Below are 19,388 nucleotides of genomic sequence, written 5' to 3' on the forward strand. Positions count from 1 at the left end.
TATATAGCCGTGGTTATGTACCTGTGGTTAGGTCTGGAATCTGGAGAGGGGCTTAGCTATCTTTCTGGGAGGAGTCTCAGATCAAGGGAGTGCCCCAGGGCCTGGGTCTGGGGTCAAGTGGGCTGGGGGATTGGTATGGATTGATGTGTCCCCAAAATTCATATGTTGAAGCCCCAACACCCAATGTGATGGTGTTTGGAGGTGAGACCTTTGGGAGTAATTAGGTTTAGATGAGGTCATGTAGGTGGGGCCCCATGATAGGATTAGTGCCCTTCTGAGAAGAGACCAGTGAGCTTGCTCTGCCACCCCTGCCTCGCCAGCATGTAGAAGGGTCATGTGAGCACACAGTGAGGTGATGGCTGCCCACCAGCCAGGTTGAGGGGACTCATCAGATCCCAACCATGCAGGTATCCTGATCTTGAATTTCCAGCATCCTGTGAGAAAGTAAATGCCTGTTGTTTAAGTGTCCACAGTCTGTGGTATTTTGCTGTGGCAGCCTGAGCTGACTAGGACAGGCATGGAAGGCTGCTGAGAGGGCTGGCCCGAGGTTGGCACCGAGACCTGGCTCTCTCATTGACTGCACTGTAACCCAGGACTTGTTTTATGTCTCTTTTCTCACTTGTAAAATGGGAGCCCGTTACAGACTCTTTCTAAAGACCTGCTCCATTCGGACACCATGGTACCCTGAAATCAGGGTCTTTCCCAGCTCCTGGGTGAGCCTCTGGCAGGGAGAGGTGGAGAGCAAACCAAATGCCCCCAGCTGCCTGCCCTTCCACCCCAATTCCTGGAGTTGTCCCCTCATCTCAGTCCAGCTGTCCCCTCACCTCAGCCCAGCTGTCCCCCACCTCAGCCCAGATATCCCATCACCCCAGCCCAGCTGCCCCTCAACATAGCCCAGCTGTCTCCTCACATCAGCCCAGCTGTTCCTTCAAATCAGCCCAGCTGTTCCCTCACATCAGCCCAGATGTTCCCTCATATCAGCCCAGCTGTCCCCTCACCTCAGCCCAGCTGTCTCCCACCTCAGCCCAGATATCCCATCACCTCAGCCCAGCTGCCCCCCAACTTAGCCCAGCTGTCTCCTCAAATCAGCCCAGCTGTCCCCTCACCTCAGCCCAGCTGTCCCCCACCTTGGCCCAGATATCCCATCACCTCAGCCCAGCTGCCTCCCAACTTAGCCCAGCTGTTCCCTCACATTAGCCCAGCTGTCCCCTCACCTCAGTGCAGCTGTTCCCCCACTTCAGCCAACTGCTTTTCCAGCAGAAGCCTCTCTGTTCCCATCATTAGTCAGGATGACCTTCCCACACCCGCCCCACTCAGTCCTCCTCTCACATCTCCCGGTTCCTGTCCATGAGCCCAGGTGTCCCTGCGCCACCCAGCTTTCCTACCTCACTAGGCCGGTGGTTGCGCCCTCACACCAGGCCAGGTGTCCCGCCCCATCTGCTCAGATGTTCTCCCCCCTCCTCAGGTTGGCGCAGCTGTTCCTCTCCCCATCTATTTGACGTCTTCCCCCATCCTATCGGCCCAGATGCCCCTCCGCCCACCAGCTGGCTCTTCTCTCCTCACATTAGTTCAGTGGTTTTCTTTTCTGGGACCCTTCTCAGGGAGTGTGAGGGATATATTGGTTCCACCGGCAGCTTCTTTGGCATTGCTAGAGGACCCACACCCCTGCTCTGCTCCAATTTCCCATATCCACGTGGGAAGCAGGGGCATGGCCTGTGGTCTCTAATCCTAGGGTCACACCCTACTCTTCTCTGAGAGGGCCAGGGTAGGGAGTAGGAAGCACCCAAGACTGGAAGAAGGTGGAGAGAATTCAGGCCTCCCCAGCCCCCTACTGACAGGAGGGACTCGGCTTCATCTCCAGCCCCTTCCAGAGTCAGGAGGAGTACCTGGCATTGCCCCATCCCCAGAGGGGCCGGAGGAACCCCAGGCATTCCACGGTCACCTCAGCCCAGATAGGAGAGACCCCCCCATCATCCCCTTCCCCACACAGACGGGAACAGCCCCTGAAATCATCTTCTCCACCCTAATTTGAACCCCCAGAGGAGAAAAGACAGATTCTGATTAAATATGCAAATTCAAGCAGATGGCGGAGCACTGTGATGGACGGGCTGTCAGGAGAGCATGTCATCATGTGATGTGTGAGCCTGTGTGTGTGTCTGTGTGATTAGCGTGGGGGACACTGCATGGGGGAGGGAGGAGCATGGACGGTGGCACTGACTGGTGGATGGGGCTGGACTGGGCAGGTGGGAAGCCCCCTGGGGGGGAGGGGCTGCCCTTCCACAGTGGGCCAGTCTGGGACCTGCCTGTGCCCAGCTCTCCAGGTCTCTCCAAGCCAGGATGCTAATTCCACCAGATCAGGGCTGGGACAGGAGGGGATTCATTAGTATAATCTGTACCTGTATCTCTGCTCTTGCCATCGGCCAAACAATAAAAGACACAATATTTACACAACTTACCAGGGGAAGCAATATTGGGCCATTGATTTTGTGTCCCTAGGATTTTCACGGTCTAAACCTTAATGGTTTTTAATCATAAAATATTAGCGCCGCAGGGCACTTAGTGTGGGCACCTCGCTGGTGAGGCATGACCCTCCGCCCCCTCCACGGATCCCAGGGGAGTGCCCTGTGGAGGAGGGCCCAATATTCCCTCCATGCACACACCCAGGGCAGCACGGCTTCCAGGAGCCTGCTATGGAATTGGCCTAGGCCTGGGCACAGTTGGGGGAGTCCCTGGAGAACAGAGCATCCTATGATCAGTCCCCTGCCCCCCAGTTCTAAAGGCAGAGCAAGTGAGGAAATCAACTCATCCTCAAAAAATGGAGATTTGCCTTCATCGAGGGTGTTTAAAATAAAAGCTTTTCCGTTTTCTTTTCCTCCTCCAGATACACCCTAGCTCAGTCTGGGGACTACTACCCACCTGTGTAATCTCCTAGGTGGAAGGTCCGTAAGGACAGGAAGAGGTGGCATCATTTCTGTATCTTTAGCACCTGGCCCAGTGCCTGGAGACTCATTGGCGCTAAGTATTGGTTGAATGAATCAGTGAATGTGCTAGACTTTGAAGGCTGGTTTCAAAGAGAGGCCATTCATTCATTTATTCATTCAGCAAGTATTTACTGATCACCTACTATGAGCCTGGTGCCACCAGGTGAATCTGACCTAGGCTCTGTCCTCGCCACGGTAAGCACAGTGGCCAGGGAGGACCCCCCCTCTCCCCAGCCCTGCTGTTCTGGAGGTGGGCTCAGAAGGGAGCCTGGAGAATGAGATGAAAAGGACTTTTCAGCAGGGGGTGTGAGACTCCTGAATGAAGCTCAGCCTCCCAAAGGGACCACTTTGAAGCACCCAACTTGTGAGATGTTGAGATCAGAACACATCACATCTCAGCTCCTTCTTGTCCCAGGTAGGGTGGGTTTCCAGATGGGGCTTCCTTGGAGAATGAGATTTGGACTTTGTATGTGCATGGGTGTGTATGTGCGTGTGCATGTGCCTGTGTATGTGCACGTGTGTGTTTGTGTGTGTGTATGTGCGTGTGCAAGCATGCCGCAGGGAGCCCTGCCAACTTCCTGGGAGAGGCTGGGTTCTCTGGTGCAGAGGAAGAGGTGGGTGGTGGATAGTTGTTGCTGTTGTTTATTTTTTCTGAAAATGAGCACACTATCCACCCCACCCTGCAACTCCCCTCCCTAGTGCCTGCGGGGAAGTCAATAGCAATGGATTAAACAGCAAGGAGAAGGCTGAGAGCACAATTGGAAGAAAGATAAAGATAATTAAAACTAATTCCAACTGTTCCCAGAGAAATCAATTTCATAACTTTAGTGCATCCCTAAACTTGTTCCTGAGGCTCTGCAGCCCTGACAGAGGGCATGCATTGGAGTGTGCCGTATGCAGACACAGGTGTATGTGTGTGGGTGCTTGTACATGATTTGTGTGTGCATGCTTGTATGCTCTCATGTATGTGCTTTGTGTATGTGGGGGGTACACACGTGCATCAGCAGCAATTCCTCTGAATCTCCATGGGGCACCAGCTCATGCCTCACCTTTGACCCTGGGTGAAAGGAGCAAGAGAGTTAGGGTGGCTGGGTGGGCTCAGGCCTCCTCTCCTATACCAAGGCCCTTCCTCTTGCCTGCTTTCCTGGCTAGTCCAACTCCCCTTTATACATACAGGGAAACTGAGGCCCAGAGAGTGGAGCCTTGCCATGGCTCAGATGGCAAGTGAGAAGCAGAACTGGGACTAGAACGCTGGGTTTCCTCTACCCTAGGCCTTCACTTGCCTTTTGGGCGAGCGCAGCAAAAGATAGTGGGGGAGGTAGATCTGACCTTGTATGGCTGGGGGCTCTCACGTGAACAGCCCCAAATCCACTCACTCATTCTTCAAACAGGCTGAGCACCTACTGTGTGTCAGGCTCTGTGGGTTCTCAGAGGAGGTGATGCATGAGAAGTGCCCAGCACATAGTTTTCTTGTGGGCCCTGGGTTTCCTGGAGGGGCTCACCCAGTGAGCCAGGAGCCAGGAGCCAGGAGATAGTTTATGGCCACATGGCTGCCTGGAGTCAGGGGGATGGATGAGATGACCTCTCAGCACCTCCAGGAGAATGTGTCTGGGCATCTCCATCCCTGGTCCATCCTTCCATGGTGGGCTTGGGAGTGAGGACCCCTGGAGCTCCAGGGCCAGGCATCAGTTCCTGCACTGCCCCAGCTCCCCTCTAGATGGCAGCATTGGAGAGCAGGAGCCTAGTAGGAGGTGCCAGGAAGGGGGGGGCTGGCCTTGGCTCTAGGTTCTCAAGTCCCCGCCCCTCCCCACTGTCACAGCGGCAGGGGTGGGGGGCAGGAAAGGAGATACCTCGGGAATTATGGACTCTGGAGGAAGGCTTCTCTCTTCTCTTCTTGAGACTGTCCCTCTGGGAGTTAAAGATTTCCAGCTGTTGAGTCTAGGGGTCCAGGCAGGACAGGAAGTGGCTGCAACCTCTTCTCTCAAAATCCTTCTCACCTTGGGAGTGGGGCCTCCAGGGGTGTGGGTGAGGGAGGCCTCTGGCAGCGGGACAGGGGGCACTCATGGAGGCCAAAGATGCCCAGCAGCCCCCCAGCCTAAGGGGCTGGGGCTGAGCATAGGAAGCTCACCATCCTCTCTCTCTGCTCCACCTTTTTTGGTGTCCTTTCCTTTCTCCAGGAAGCCAGAGGGAAGCAGATGGGACCTGTCAGCAGCTCCTTAGGGTTACGGATGAGGAGCTGGAGGTAGGGGAGGGAGGAAGGAAGTTGGAGGGGCCAGAGTTCTTGGCCAGGCCCCCTGTGGAGCCCCAGGCACAGGGGCTTCAGATGGTCTCTGTCCCCCCCCCCCCCCCATATTCCCTTTTTTCAGTTCCTCCCAACGGTAGGAGAGGCTCAGGAGAAGCCCTAGGCCTCTGGGCAGCTGCATCTGGAGGTAACCTGGGTGTGAGGGTGGGGGCTGAGGAGCCACGGGCTTCCTGGCCTCTTGGAGGTATCTAGATGGGATGCTCCTCCTCACCCCCGTCATCCAGCACCTCTCTGAACTTCCCAGGTGTTGTGGGGCCTGGGAGGCACCCCAAGATCACAGGAGAGAGGCACCAAGGGCCATCCTCAGTCTGTGGGTGCTCGGTGGGGGAGACACAGAGGGTGAATCTGGACTATAGGGCTCTGAGTTGCTTGCTGTGCCCCAGGGTGCTGGGAGGCAGCTGCTTAGAGATGGAGAATGTTTGAGGGTAGGTTGCAGAGCCCTGACTGCCCAGCCTGCCACTAGCGTCTTGGCCACGAAGCAGTGAAGCCGCTGGGCAGCGGGCAGTGCCGAGGGCCAGGACGCAGGACGCCTGAGCATGGGCATCTGTCTGGTATACTGCTGATTCCTAATGACCTTGAGGAAGTCACTTACTCTCAGTTTTAATTTCATTACCTGGTAAATAATAATAAAATAACAACAACAACACGAATAAAATAATGGCTCCCTTCCATTGAACATTTAAGTAGGACACAGCATTTTACATGTTATTTTATTTAATGCTCATAACCAGACCTATGGAGCCTTGGAAGGGGTGAGTGACTTGAGTGCTGGGGGTGACAGGGACACTCACATGTGTTCCTACCAACACTTAGGCACAGATACTCACTCACACACACACACAGATCGAAAGCATCTCCGATTCGCCTCCCTTCCAATGTTTGCCTGGGGCCTGCCTTTTCTGTGAAACACACAGCCTGGCGTGCACCCCGCACAGACCCCATCAGCGAGGCTTCTCTCGCACATTCTGGTCCAAGGGCTTCTGCTCCCACAGGCTGGGCTGTGAGTTACAAAGGGTTGGTTGTCCTTGTTTCCAAATCTGTTTATGCCAGTGGCACTTGTTATTGAAATTGTGTAATTTATGTAAATAATAAGTCAACCCAACTATTGTGAACATACAAAAAGTTCTCATTTCTATAAAATGAAATCAAAGTCTTTAGAAAGACTCTATTAAGGTGAATTGCTAAAAAAATTGCTGTCAAATTAGATGTGGATAAGCAACTGTAAGCTCAGATGGAAAACAAAATGGTAAAACTCTAGAAGATTCGGCACTCACCTCACTTTACAAGAGTCTTTTAAGTTCATGCTCCACTTTAGAGAAATTGAAATGGGAAATCGGGAATGATGTGCTCTGGGTTTAGTTTACCCAAGAAAGATGACGCAGCTCCCATCAGCAGACGTAGGCACAGGGAAGACTCGTTCTGTACCAAAGAAAATCAAAAGGGCAAACAACTTACATGGTGAAAATTGAAATAAAAGGTTGGAGTTGTGAAGGTGTGTAATTTTTAAAATGATTTCTCCCAGAACCAACCTTTTTGATGAATTCACTACCCCAAACTATTGGTATTAACTTAACCAGAAGGCTTTCCTGTACTAAGGGACATGTCTGAACACTCACTGTCACATACCCTTCTAAGTGTATCCATGCACCCCACCCCAAGCACACACACCCATGGCTGCACACGCACCCTGCCCACACATATATACACACATACATACACTCAACCAAACCTGTACTTACACACAGACATATGGCTGCACACACACTCATGCCCCAGGCTCTGATGGACACACAGATGCTCACAGATATCCATTCACAGGCAACGTCACCCCCCCAGCAATCCCCACACACGTGCCTGAGCACACACGTGTATGTGCACCAACAAGCCGCACCTTCTTTTTCTCCTGCCAGAACAGCCGAGACAATAAGCAGACACTAGTTTTTAATTGGAAATATGAACCTTAGTGTTTTCTCCCCTTGGCTCAGTGGGGAATTGGGGAGGACAGTGGAGGGAGGAGGAGAGAGGAGGTGGGACCCTGTGGGGGGAGTCAGGCCTCCAGGCTAGATTTATCTAGCTGGCACCAGGCTGGGGAGACAGGTGGCGGTGCAGGTGAGCTGGGATCCAGCTGCATTGAGGGCCCTGTTCTGCTTTCATCTAAAACGTAGCCAGGACTGCCTGAGGAGGTGGCTGGTCCAGGGCTCCAGGAGGGAGGTGGGGGCTGCGACTCTAGAGAATGAGGGTCAGTGGGCTCTGTGGGATCCAGGGCTGGGCTTGGCCTACTCAGCCTAGCCTCCCCCTTGCCAGACTTAGGGAGATCCATTGGGTTCTCTGGTCTGGGGCTTCTCAAACCTGGCCTCAGATGAGCCATTTCAGACCTCCTGCATCTGAATCTTGGGGAGTCAGGCTAAGGAATCTGCATTTTACAAGTTCTCCAGGTGATTCTGATGAGCAGCAAGGTTGAGAACCCCTGAGGGAGAACATCCCACTGCCCTAGAAAGACCTCCCTCTGAGGATCCCTAGAAATGTGCAGTCTCCTGGGTGGCTCCTTTCTTCAGGACCCAGGGTGATCATGGCAGGTGGTGGGGAGATTTCTAAAACAAGGACTAGAGAGAGGCCTGAAATTCTGGGGGTTGGAAGGAATCTAATGCATGGGTCCTCTATTTTAATAAAAGGGGAGGCATAAAACCAGAGGCAAAAGGACTTGCCCAAGACCATTCAGATAATCACTGCTGTTGGCTGGATGTGAACCTGGGCCATCTGATTCCAAAGCTCATATTTTTATATCAGACAGCATAGGCCAGGTTGTGCAGCCATAACAAACAATCCCCACGTCTCAGTGGCTAACAAGGGCCAGCAGAGCCTCTGTTCATCATAGTTACTCTATCCATCTTAATCACCTGGCTGACAGAGCAGCTGTCATCTTGGATTTTGCCGGTTGCTGGGCAGAGGGAAAGAGAGCTCTGAAGGTGCATTGGCACTTAAATGCTCTGGCCCGGGAGTGAACACACCACAACCTGTGGACAGAGCTAGTCTCATGCTTCACTTCCCACAACAGAAGGTGCAACTCTACCACTTGCCAGGAAGGGGAAGAATCGGAAACAGTGAATCTTGTCTACTCTCTGCTAATTGCATGTGACAGGGTATCCAGGAGCCCTGCTGTGTCCCCCAGAAGGGGCCTGTAAAATGCCAGCCCTTCCTCCCCTCTTCAACCCAGTCCCAGTCTCTCCAGCTCTATCTCTGCAATTCTGGGTCTCCTCACCTGGCCCTTCCCTACCCTCTTCCTCTCTTAGGCCCACCATCTCCCTCCTCATGTTCCAAGCCAGGGGTGTTAGGTTCCAGTCCTGGCTTTGCTTCTAACCCCCTGTGCTGGGTGATCCAGAGTTCATCCTCCCTCATCTAGTAGGCCTCAGTTTGCCCATCTGTACACTGGGACCCTGCCTCTGAATCTTGGCCCCCCACTGTCTTTTGTGGGAAGTGTTTCTGGCGGCCTCCGTGTGTTGAGACAACAGACCTGGGGAAACAGACTTTATTTTCCCTCCTTTCCTGTCCCTGTTTTAGAAGATCCCACATATGTTGGGCCTGAAGGCATCCCACGCGTCCTGGGAGCTGAGGGGGCTGCTGCTTCTGCCTGGAAAATCCCTCCTTGGAGGTGAAGAGCTCTCCCCAGAGTGGGGCCGGGCCAAGCTGCTCCCCCCACACCTTCCCTTGCGTGGGGGTGGGGGCCGTGTTGGCCAGTGCAGCAGGCTGTGGCTGGGCAGAGAATTCCGCCAGCTCTTCCCCCTCTCACCTGGAGACAGCCATGAAGTGAGCTTTCTATCTCCAGGGATTTAGGTGTGATGTTGGGAAGGACTTCCTGGCAAGGACAATTCCTGGATGAGGGAGCAGAGGACAAGAAAGCCTCCTCTGAGATTGATTTAATTTTTAATTAGTTACAATGCTTAAACATCGCTCACATTTTAAGAGTCATTAATATCACAAAAGTAATGCATCCTGACTGTCAACAACAAAATACAGAAGTTTATAGAGAGGAGAGTGTGCATCCTTCCCTCCTCTGGGCTTGCTCTCCAGGGCAGCTGCAGGGAGCAGTTCAGTGTGTGCTCTTCCAGGCCTTTCCCCGCACACATACAAATAGCCCGCAGTGTTTTATGATTTTTCTTTACAAAAATGGGATCACATTTTGGTTCTAAATACAGTTTTGTCACCCACTTAGCCACTCTTCAGACCCATACCAAGCTCCTGCTATGTGTCCTGCTCTACGTTGGGCCTCGGGCTCTTGCATGGACTTCCCTGCTTGAATGCCCTCATGTGGTTGTGGGGGGGGGACCCCAGACTCTAGGAGAGGCTGGTGTCTCTGGAAAAGGCCACTTGTCTGTGGGACTGGCGGACAGTGGCCTCACCAGGCAGCTTCTGAAGTAGAGATGGGGGAAAGAGGTTGTACAGGCCTCATCACAGGGCAGTGAGGTGGTGCTGGAATCTCCTCAGATGGATCAGAGGTGTGTGCAGGGAACAGAGTCCAGGCCAGATGGGATCTGGGGCAGACAAGATGCTCTCTTCTCTAGCCAGGCAGGATTGTGTCTACCTCATGGACTCATGAAGCCAGCTGTCCTAGGTTTCTGGGTTGGGGAAGTGGTGGGATCACAACATTTATTGAATGCCCACTGTATGCCAGATGTTTTCTTATTCTCGAGGCAGCCTTTGCCCATTCTAGAGCTATTTGGATGAAAGCCACCTCCTCCAGGAAGCCTGCCCTGGGAGTGGATGTGTGGATGTCTTTCTCTTGCTGCTAGGATCTCTTATGCTTTTTTCACTTTCTTTGTACCTCCTCAGGGCAGTGGCCTGTTTGTAGGTTCTGTCCCGCCCCACTGGACTGTAAGTGGCTCCCTCAGGACAAAGACTGTAGTCAGGTTTAAGGCCGTATCCACATGGAAGACACTGGCTCCAAAAATGCAGCTTCCTGATGACTCCACACAGATGTAAGACTTTGGGTGGGACCTGAGGTAGGAGCTGCCCTTCCCCAAGCCCTTCCTTTTCTTTCTCTAGAATGGGGACACTTCTCTCTGCCCTTCCCCACTCTCCATCCCGCCCCAACCATCAGATTCTGCATAAGTATCTGAAGGTGGACTCAGACCCTTGCCAAGGAGAGCAGTGAGTCTCTGCACACCCTCCTCTCGGCTTCAATACCTTCTTTGATGAGGAACTCAGCAGTCCTCACAGAGCCCCTTCCTGCCTCCTGAGAAGTCCTTTCTCAGGACTTGGCAGAGAGGGACTTGCAAGTCTCTGAGATTGAGAATCATAGCCAGTCAGCCCCAGACTGGCCCTGGGCACGAGCCCGCCAGCTCAACCGCCTTTTACAAACGAAGGGGCCGCCTCCAGAGAGGTTACGTGACTTGCTGCAAGTCACACAGCAGGTGCAAAGAGGATTGAAACCCCTGCTCCTGACTCCTAGTCCAGTGCTCCTTCTCCCGTGCAAGAGCCCCGGCTCTGACCTCTGGGCCTCACTGACCTAGGGAGCTTCCTCTGTCTCAGGGATCTGTTGGCAGCGTCTCCAGCCTGAGTCCCCCCGCCCAGACCGCCTGTGTGTCGGTCCCTGGGACAGAGCTGCCTGGGCCCAGGAGGGCCGCAGCTCACCCCCGCCCCCGCCCCTGCCCTCTCCCGTGCCTCCTCCTGCGGCTCCTCTCATTTTTCCTCTGAAAGGAAAAAATTAATAGAAAATGTAAGTGAGCAATCTCGGGACGAGGCGGGTTTTCATTATTTGCGCTGGGGAGGCAGGCTGGGCGCGATCCCAGTGAGGCATGGATTCCGCCAGGAGCCTCGGGAGATAATTGAGCGGCAGCGGCAGAGTCTGTGGCAGGGGGCGGCGCGGGCGCGGGAGCTGTATTATCATTAGAATTTACATGACACATTAGCCAGAAGTGGCAGTGTTCATCTTTCTAACCAAATCCCATTTACCAAATGAGCAGCCGACACTTGTTTCAGCAGCTGGCTCTGTTCTCCATGTGCCTTTCTGCTCCGAGCGCTCCGAGCGGGGTGCTGGCCCTCGGGGCAAGGGAAGGGGAGGCCACTGACATTGATTCAGGGCCCACCCTGGGCCAGGCACTTTCTTACATGGTGCGGAATCCTCAGTACCCCTGTGGGCAGGCAGTGTTATCATACCCATTTTCTGGACAGGAAAACTGAGGTGAAGAGAACGAAAGCTATGCTTTAGTTTTGCATTGTTCCAGCAATAATGGTAGTAAACTTAAGAGTGTGGGAGGCCTCTGAAGGTAAAATACCTGGGTTTGAATCTTAGTTCTTCCATTTGCCTGCTTTGTGGCCTTGGGCAAGTTGCTTAGCTTCTCTGGATCCTCCTGTCCTCACCTACTATTAATAATAATACCTATATCAGGGCTGTTGTGAAGACTAAACACAACGCTTGAAAACAGTGACTCACACTGAGTGAGCTCCTGATAGCCATTAGTTATTACTATTATTATTTTTATTACTAGCATTTATTGTGCCCCCAGGTGTGTGCTAGGCTCTCTCCTTGCACAATAATATTTGATCTTCCAATGACACTGTTTTTTGTTTTTGTTTTTGATGAGAGACCCGAGGCTCAGAGAGGTGAACTGGCTTGCCCACGGTCACCCAGCTCCTGAGCGATGAAGTTGTTTGCTGGAATTGGGTCTCTTTGAGACCAAGAGCTGTGTCCTTCTGGCTGCACCAATTGCTTTCCTGCCCCAAAGGAAAATTTCCTGCAGGGCAGGATGGTAAGTCCCTTGACAACCACGGTACCCTTGGAACCATGCCCCCCAGCCACCCCTCTCTGACTTGCCCCCTCTGCTCCTCCTTTCTGCCCAAAGGGACCTGCAGGAGAGGGGGTCGGGGGTGCCTGCTCTGCCCCCATCAGTCAAACACAGAGGTGGTGAGGGCTAATGACGGGGAACCCCTGACTGAGCACCTACTATGCGCTGGGCCCTGGGGTGAGACGGAGATGAATGAGGTGCAGCTTCAATGACGCCACAAAGGGTGTCTCCGACAACATGATTAATTGCAGACAGAACTACACGGACAGCAGCCCGGCTAGAGTCTGTAGGTGGGAGAGCCCTGCTCTAAACAGAGTCGGAATCTTAGATGCTATGATGAAGGGCCTGTTTATTAATTGGACAGATATTTATTGAGCACCTACTATGTGGCAGGCACTGCTCTAGGTGTTGGAGCGATCTCTGGGAGCATCCAGACAAGGGCTCTGCTCCCATGGAGTTTAAAATTCTAAGCAGATGACAAAGAATAATGGCATAAAGCTGTGATGAGGCAATTTCAGATGGTAAATGCTCTGAAGACAATGAAAAAGGCTGATGGAGCAGAGGGAGGCGACGCTAGATATTGCGGGCAGAGGATGCCTCCAGAGGAGGTGACATTTGAACGATGACCTGCATTAGGGGAAGGAGCCATCCATCCAAGGACCCGTGGGAAGGGTGTTCCAGGCTGGGGAAATGTGGGGGAGGGGGGTTCTGGAGAGGAAATGAGCTCGGCAGGTTGTACAGACAGAACTGTACAGACAGACCGAAGGTGAGTGCGGCTGGGGGTGGTGTGCAAGGGGAGGGTGGAAGGAGATGAGGTGGGAGTTCAGGCCCCAGGCCAGGGTTAGGGGAGAGGAGGGAGGAGGGGACATTCACAATCTCCAGGTCTCCATGGTGACTATCTCTTCTGAGTGGCCTCTCTCCTCTCGTGGACGGCCTCTTTGCCTCTCTTTGTCCCGCCGTCAATGTCTCTTTCTGCTTCAAGGCCCTCTGGACACACATCAAGGGTCACAGCTAGCCCCTGGAGCCAGGAGCCTCCCTAATCCCTCCCTTCCCCACCCCCCCCCCCGCCCCCAGCCTCAGCTCCTGCTACCCCGGCTCTGTACTCTGTCCTCCAGGTTCTCTCACACCTCCGGGCCTTTGCCCATGCTGTGTCCTCCGTTTGGAGTTCCTTCCTTTGTTTCAGTTGGCCAGGGAAGGCTGCCATCCCCTCCTCTGAGTCCCTCAGCTCCCCTGCTCCCTGTCTGAGGGCACAGGACACACTGCGCTGGAATCGCCTGTTTCCCACAGCAGGGGGCTTATTCAGAAATGTCTGAAGAATCATAGAACATGCTCATTTTTGTCTTTGGCTCTGTCACTTTTGGGGACTCCTGGCTGGGATTGCCTCTGAGACCACCCTCTGACCCCTTCCGAGGTGAGAAGGGGATCAAAGGGCATTTCCCCACCTCGTTCTGGCCCCTCTCCCATGGGGGTACCCAACCTAGTGCCCTAGTGGGCCAGAGCAGCCCCCGGGGCTCAGGAGTCTGTGCTTCTATCAGCCAGGAAATGACTTGGAGGTGCTCTGTCAAGCACAAGATATAAATTGCAGGCAGTTTTTAAATGTTTGGAGAGATTGCTTTTTGAGTGGCAACCTGCATCTGTGCGTGTTGGGAGGGGGTGGGGCAGAGAATAATTTACTTTTCTCTATTCTCTCTCCTCCCTGGGGCTCAGCCACTTCTTGGCTGAGCAGGACCCCGGCCGGCCGAGGCATGGAGTGAGAGGTAGGGGGCTCTGGATACAGTGGGAAATTGACAAGAGGGGGTCTCCAGGTTCAGCCTGTGACTTCCGGCTGCTGGGAGCTGGGTGAGATGGGTAGGCTGGTAGGCCCTGGCCAGGGAGTAGGTGGACAGGCTGGCAGACTGAGTAACAGGCCTTCCTGTCGATGGGCAGAGCTCCTTTGCTTTCTCCTGTTCCAGACAAGAGAGGCTGGGGGCCTGGCATCGATGCTTCTTAGGTAGACTGACTTTTGGGGCATTGATTCGGCTGCATTTTCTCCCATCTCAGCCACACTCATCAAATCCATGGAGGCCCCAGCTCGGCACAGGGTCCTCATTTCCTAGACCTTCTGGGCCACAGGCTGGGACTTTGTGTTCCAGTGCGGGGCTGCTGGGGGTTGGGGCTGATGGGAGCTAATCTGTCAAACAGAGTGATTGCAATGGGGCCAGATGCTGACCCCAGAAGCAATTATTCATTTGTTCCTTTGATCATTCATTCATAGAAGAAAAAATGTGTGAGTGTTTCCTTGATCCTGGGAATGATTTTGGAGCCTGGGGATACAGGAGTGAGTGAAACAGACATATCTGCCTTCGCGGAGTTTACATAGGAATTTGTTCCCTAACCTCAGCTTCGGAGTTCTCATTGTTTCATGATGACATAATTGTGCTCACTGCATGGGGAGGTTTGAGGAATCAATGACACTAAAGCTGTAAAAGCCCCAAAAGGCTCAGTCAATACTTCATAGACGGGGACTGTACCCGGATGTTTGCTGCTCTTTTACCCCATGACTGCTGGTCTTGGTGAGGGACAGGCTCACCAGGGGGGTTCCCACTGCTCCGATGCCCTGTGACAGGCCCGGGAGGTGGACACAGGGCAGCAGCCAGCGACTTGAGGGCCCCAGTGAGCTAGCTACTAGGGGACTCCGCAGTCCCCTCCTCCCCCGGAGGAGGAGAGGGGAGCAGGGGCTCCTGGCAGGGGTCAAGGACTTGTGGTCAAACCCACAGGGAACCTGTTTAATGGGAGCTTGAGGGCTGCTTCAACCACAGGAAGGGAGAAGGCTTTGGGCCACGTTGTGCTACTTGCCCAAGTGGCCCTGCAGCCATTTTTCCTCGTGGTGGCCCTGCAAGGTGGACTCAGCTGGCAGCAGGGTGGGGTCTCTGAGGAGCAGTAGGCTCCTGGCCATGCATAGGCCTGGGTTGGGGGCTGCTGCCATGAGATTCCTGCTCCCACACTGGAAAACGGGCTGCCAGCTCCTCCACGGCCGTCAGGAGGGCTCCCCGGGGACCTGGCCTCCTATGGGCGCGGAGAGCTGGTTATAGTTTGAGTTAATGCTCCTTAGAAGGAGCCAATGGGTCCCTTCGGGGCCTTTCAGGAGATTACGGATCGCATTCAAACCAATCCACCCTGGAGTGGAGAGGGAGGTGAGCGCACTGAATCAGCCCTCCGAGCCCAGGAAGCCAGGGAAGTGGGTGAGGGCTGAAGTTAGCACAGGGGCTGGGGGCAGATAATTTCAGAGCAAATGGGTGCTAGTGAGCCATTGCTCTGTCACCTCAGTTGCCTTGCCATGCATGACCTATCAGGTAGGCTCTATTATCATGCTTATAAGACAGAGGAGGAGTGTGACAGCAGAGAGGCTAAGTCACTTGCATAAGGTCACAGGGCTAAGTGGCAGATGAGAGATTTGAACCCAGGCAGCCTGGCTCCAGAGCATGGTTCTAGAACAGGAGCTGGAGCTATAGTGGCTGGTGGACCCAGCCTGGAGCTGGTGCTGAGGCTGAGCTGGGCTGAAGCCCGTGGCTGGGAGCCAGCTGGAGTTCATGACCACAGAGGACAGTCTCTGTTCTTCTTTGTGTCCAACAGGCCTACGTGGGAGGTGACACGCTCACCGTTGGAGTCTCAAGGGATATGGGCTCGGGGAGATGCGCCACCTTCACCATTCCTGGTTTGCCCCGGCCTGGATGGCAGGCCACCCTGCCTGCCTCAAGGCCCAGAGACAGTCTTAGGCATTTGGGGAGGTGCTTGAGTCAGGGCTGTGGTTCTGCTCTGGGCCAGGCTGGGCTGCAAGCAGTGAGGGCAGCTGTGTCAGAAGAACACACTTGAGGGCCTGGGCATCTCTGTGTCCTATTCCTGGGTCCCGGGAAGTGCGGACCCATCTAAATTTGGCTGTGGGAAGTTACAAAAGCTCCTAACCCGGAGCCAGAGGGTGGATGGGTGGGTGGGTATGGCCCAGAAGCAGCCAGAAGCTATTCCCCTGACAGACCAAGGCCGCCTTTCCAGCCCTCTTGATCCGCAGTGTCCCAGGTAAGTCTCAGGTAAGTGTTCTTGCTTAAACACTTCCACTGATTTTACAGTTGCCTGTAGAATAAGGCTCGGTTTAGGTTTTATATAAATTCCAAAGTTCTTTTGTCTCAACCTCCTGGGGCTTGTGAGAGTACAGAGGCCTCCGGGAGAGACCCAGGCCGAGGCTGGGCACGCACAGGCTCCCCGGGCCTTCTGACAGTGCTGTTGTTGACATGGTTTGTACTGACATTGGTACTTCTCCTGACACACACAGCTCAGGGCCTGGCCAGAGAGCCTGCTGATCTGCACAGTCCCATTAGCCGGGAAAGCCTGTCTTCCTTTCGCTCTGGGCTGGTCTTCAGAATCTCCTCCTCTGTGCTTTCGGCTGCCTCATCCCACGGAACCCTGGATTTGGCAGGTATAACTGACACAGCGAAAAATGTTAAGTTGCAATGTATGGGATGTAAACAAAATGCAACCTTGTTTGTGTCTCCCATTGTCTTTTAAAATATTCTCCCCATGGCTTATATTGATTGGCTCCCTTTTAGGCAACACGTCCATTTAAAGGAATCACTTTCAGGTGTGAAACAGGTTTCGATTCCAAAATTAGAATATCTAGTCCCAGATAATATTCTCATTTCAAATTTGATTCAGTGTCAAATCTTTCCCCTCCTGAGCCAGAACAGCCTTCAGGTTGTAGGGGACAGGAAATGTGGCTGCTGTCACTGACCCCTCCAGGGCTGGGGAAGTGGACAAAGGTCTCAGTAAGGCTTGGCACCCTGGGGAGCTGGCTGGTGGGCATCTCCTGATTCCCCCGGGTCTCCATGGGCCCTCTCCACACAGGTCTGCTCTTGAGCCCCTGCTCTCCCTGGCAGGACTGAACATGGCCCCAAGATCTTCTCTGTCGCTCAGCTCTGCAGTAAACACTTGCACAGCCTTTGGCCCGACACACTCTGACATGAAGGCCACCTCCAGGCTGCTTCCTCTCTGCCTCAGTCTTCAGCAAATTCCCGGGGGGGGGGGGACTTAGACCCCAGGATCCAGTTTTGCTCAGACCCCTCACTTGGGCAGGCAGCATGTGTTGATTCTTAATGCTTCTGTGAAGCTTCTTTTTTGGCTCACCCCTTATACGGGTAAGAGGACTGTTCTGTCCCCTGCCTATCACCAAGTGAGTCAGCAACAGGTGTGCAGTGCCAGTCACGTCCACCTGCCCACGGACCCCAGCTCAGCCCTTCCCCACCTAGGGACCATCAGATTGACAGGAAATAGTCAATCTGGGTAAACTATGGAATACTGAATGCAGCTCCATTCCTAACTGGGCGTGTGACTTGGTGTAGCTGAGTTAAGTTCTTTGTGCTTCAGTTTTGTCATCTGTAAAATGGGATAGTAGTACTTACCCCATAGATTGTTGAAGAAATGAGTAAAAATACTTAGAGCAGTGTGCTTGGCACCCAGTAATCAAGTAAATAATAATTATTGTCATTATTATTATTGTTATTATTACCTATGAACTCTGGAACTTTGGGGGCAACAGGGGAATGGTTAAGAGTATAGGCTGTGGGCCCAGGCCGTCTAGGTCATTGTCCTGATGTGCCAAGGTTGTGGGTCTGATTCCTGGTCAGGGCACATACAAGAATCAACCAATGGTGCATAAGTAAGTAAAACAACAAAGTGATGTTTCTCTCTCTCTCTCCCTCTGAAATCAATAATTAAGAAAGAAAAAAAGAGAGCATAGGCTGTGGAATTTGGAGCGAGACAGACCTGGTTAGAATCTGGCTCACGTCTTATGACTTTGAGCAAACAACTAAGCTTCCCTGAGCCTCAGTTTCCACAGGTGTAAATGAAGCTTTCACTCTCCCCGGTTTGCCTCGGGCTGCTGGGGGTTCATTAGGTAAAGTCTCTAGTGCTCTGAGCTCAGGGTTCGGCTTACAGAGGCAGCTGGTGCAGGGCGGCCCCTGTGTTCTGTTAGCGATGGAGACAGGCTTCCCTGGAGGCCTAAGAAGTGCCAGTCCTCACGATGCCCCTACATCGGCACCCTGCCCTCACTTATTTGTGCTGCTTTAATCACCAAGGAAACGGTGACGGGACCCAGATATTGCCATGAAGCCCTTGATTTATAATTACCGTGCCGCACCGGCAGCACTCCCTCCTCCGCCCCCTCCTCCTGGTCCTGCGTGGTGGAATGCAGCTCTCCATTGTCGAGAGCCGGGAACTCCAGCCTCAGATTAAATGCAAACAGCTGAATATCTCTCATCTGTGTTTTACTCGGAGTCTCTAAGCCATTCTGGAAAACAGGGGAGGGAAGGGGAGACATCTCCAGCGGACTTGCTAACGAGCAGGCTCATTTCCTTGTCTTCATCCTGCCATAAGGAGGAAAGAATCGTTTTTCTGTTTGGCAAGCCAGTATCAATATTTCCAGAGAGATGCGAGGAGAAAACAACTCCGGGCTTTATTAGGCTCTGGCGGCTTGGGCGAGACGGGCAGTGAGGATCGCTGGGGCGGTGGCTCCCCCCACTTATCCCACCCCACGGAGCAGCCCAGGGAGTCCAGGTGGACTTGACCCACAGGAGGAAGTGCCCCTTGGACACACACTCCCTCTGAACACATCGAGGAAGGGATGTGCCCAGGGTCACGGGACCGAAACCAGCCTTTCTGCTTCCCTGCTCCATGCTTTTCCTGCTAAACGGGGATCTTCACATTGTAAAACAGCTAGAGTTTTCAGAAAGTGAAATCTCATATGGAAACCCTAACACAAAACAGAGAAAGTGGAGATTTTCTGGTTGAAGTGCGGTCACTAGGGAGAGGAGGGGTAGAGCCCAGTTTAGTGACATCCTATACCCTGGGTGTCCCGTAAAACTCCTTTAAGGAGCCCTAGGGCCCCACGGCACCTGCTTGAAACCCCTGCAGTAACCTCTGCTGTGTCGATTCTCAGCATCTTCATTGGGGGAAGAAAACTTGGAGCTTTGGACTCTAGTTTTTGCAAACCGACCAGGGACTGGGATGCTGCTTCCTCTCCTCCCATAGGGTGGGCCCTAAGAATGGACAGGGCCGCTGCCTCCTGTTTCACAAGACCTGGTCAAGAAGGTCCACGCTTCTGAGTGGGGGGACAGCCACTCTGGGAAGTGCCTTCTCTCTAGCTGGTATGGTCAGTGTCTCGCCCCCATGAGACCCTGGTGGGAGCCTGGCTATGAGAGATGCCACCCCTCCCTTCTGGACCCTGGAAGAGAAAGGACTCAGGGGGTCTCAGCCTAGGGCTGCTGAGGGCGGTTGTGTGTCTATTGTCAGGACAAT

Source organism: Miniopterus schreibersii (genome assembly GCF_964146895.1).
Source record: "Miniopterus schreibersii genome assembly, chromosome: 8".
NCBI classification, from domain to species: Eukaryota; Metazoa; Chordata; class Mammalia; order Chiroptera; family Miniopteridae; genus Miniopterus; species Miniopterus schreibersii.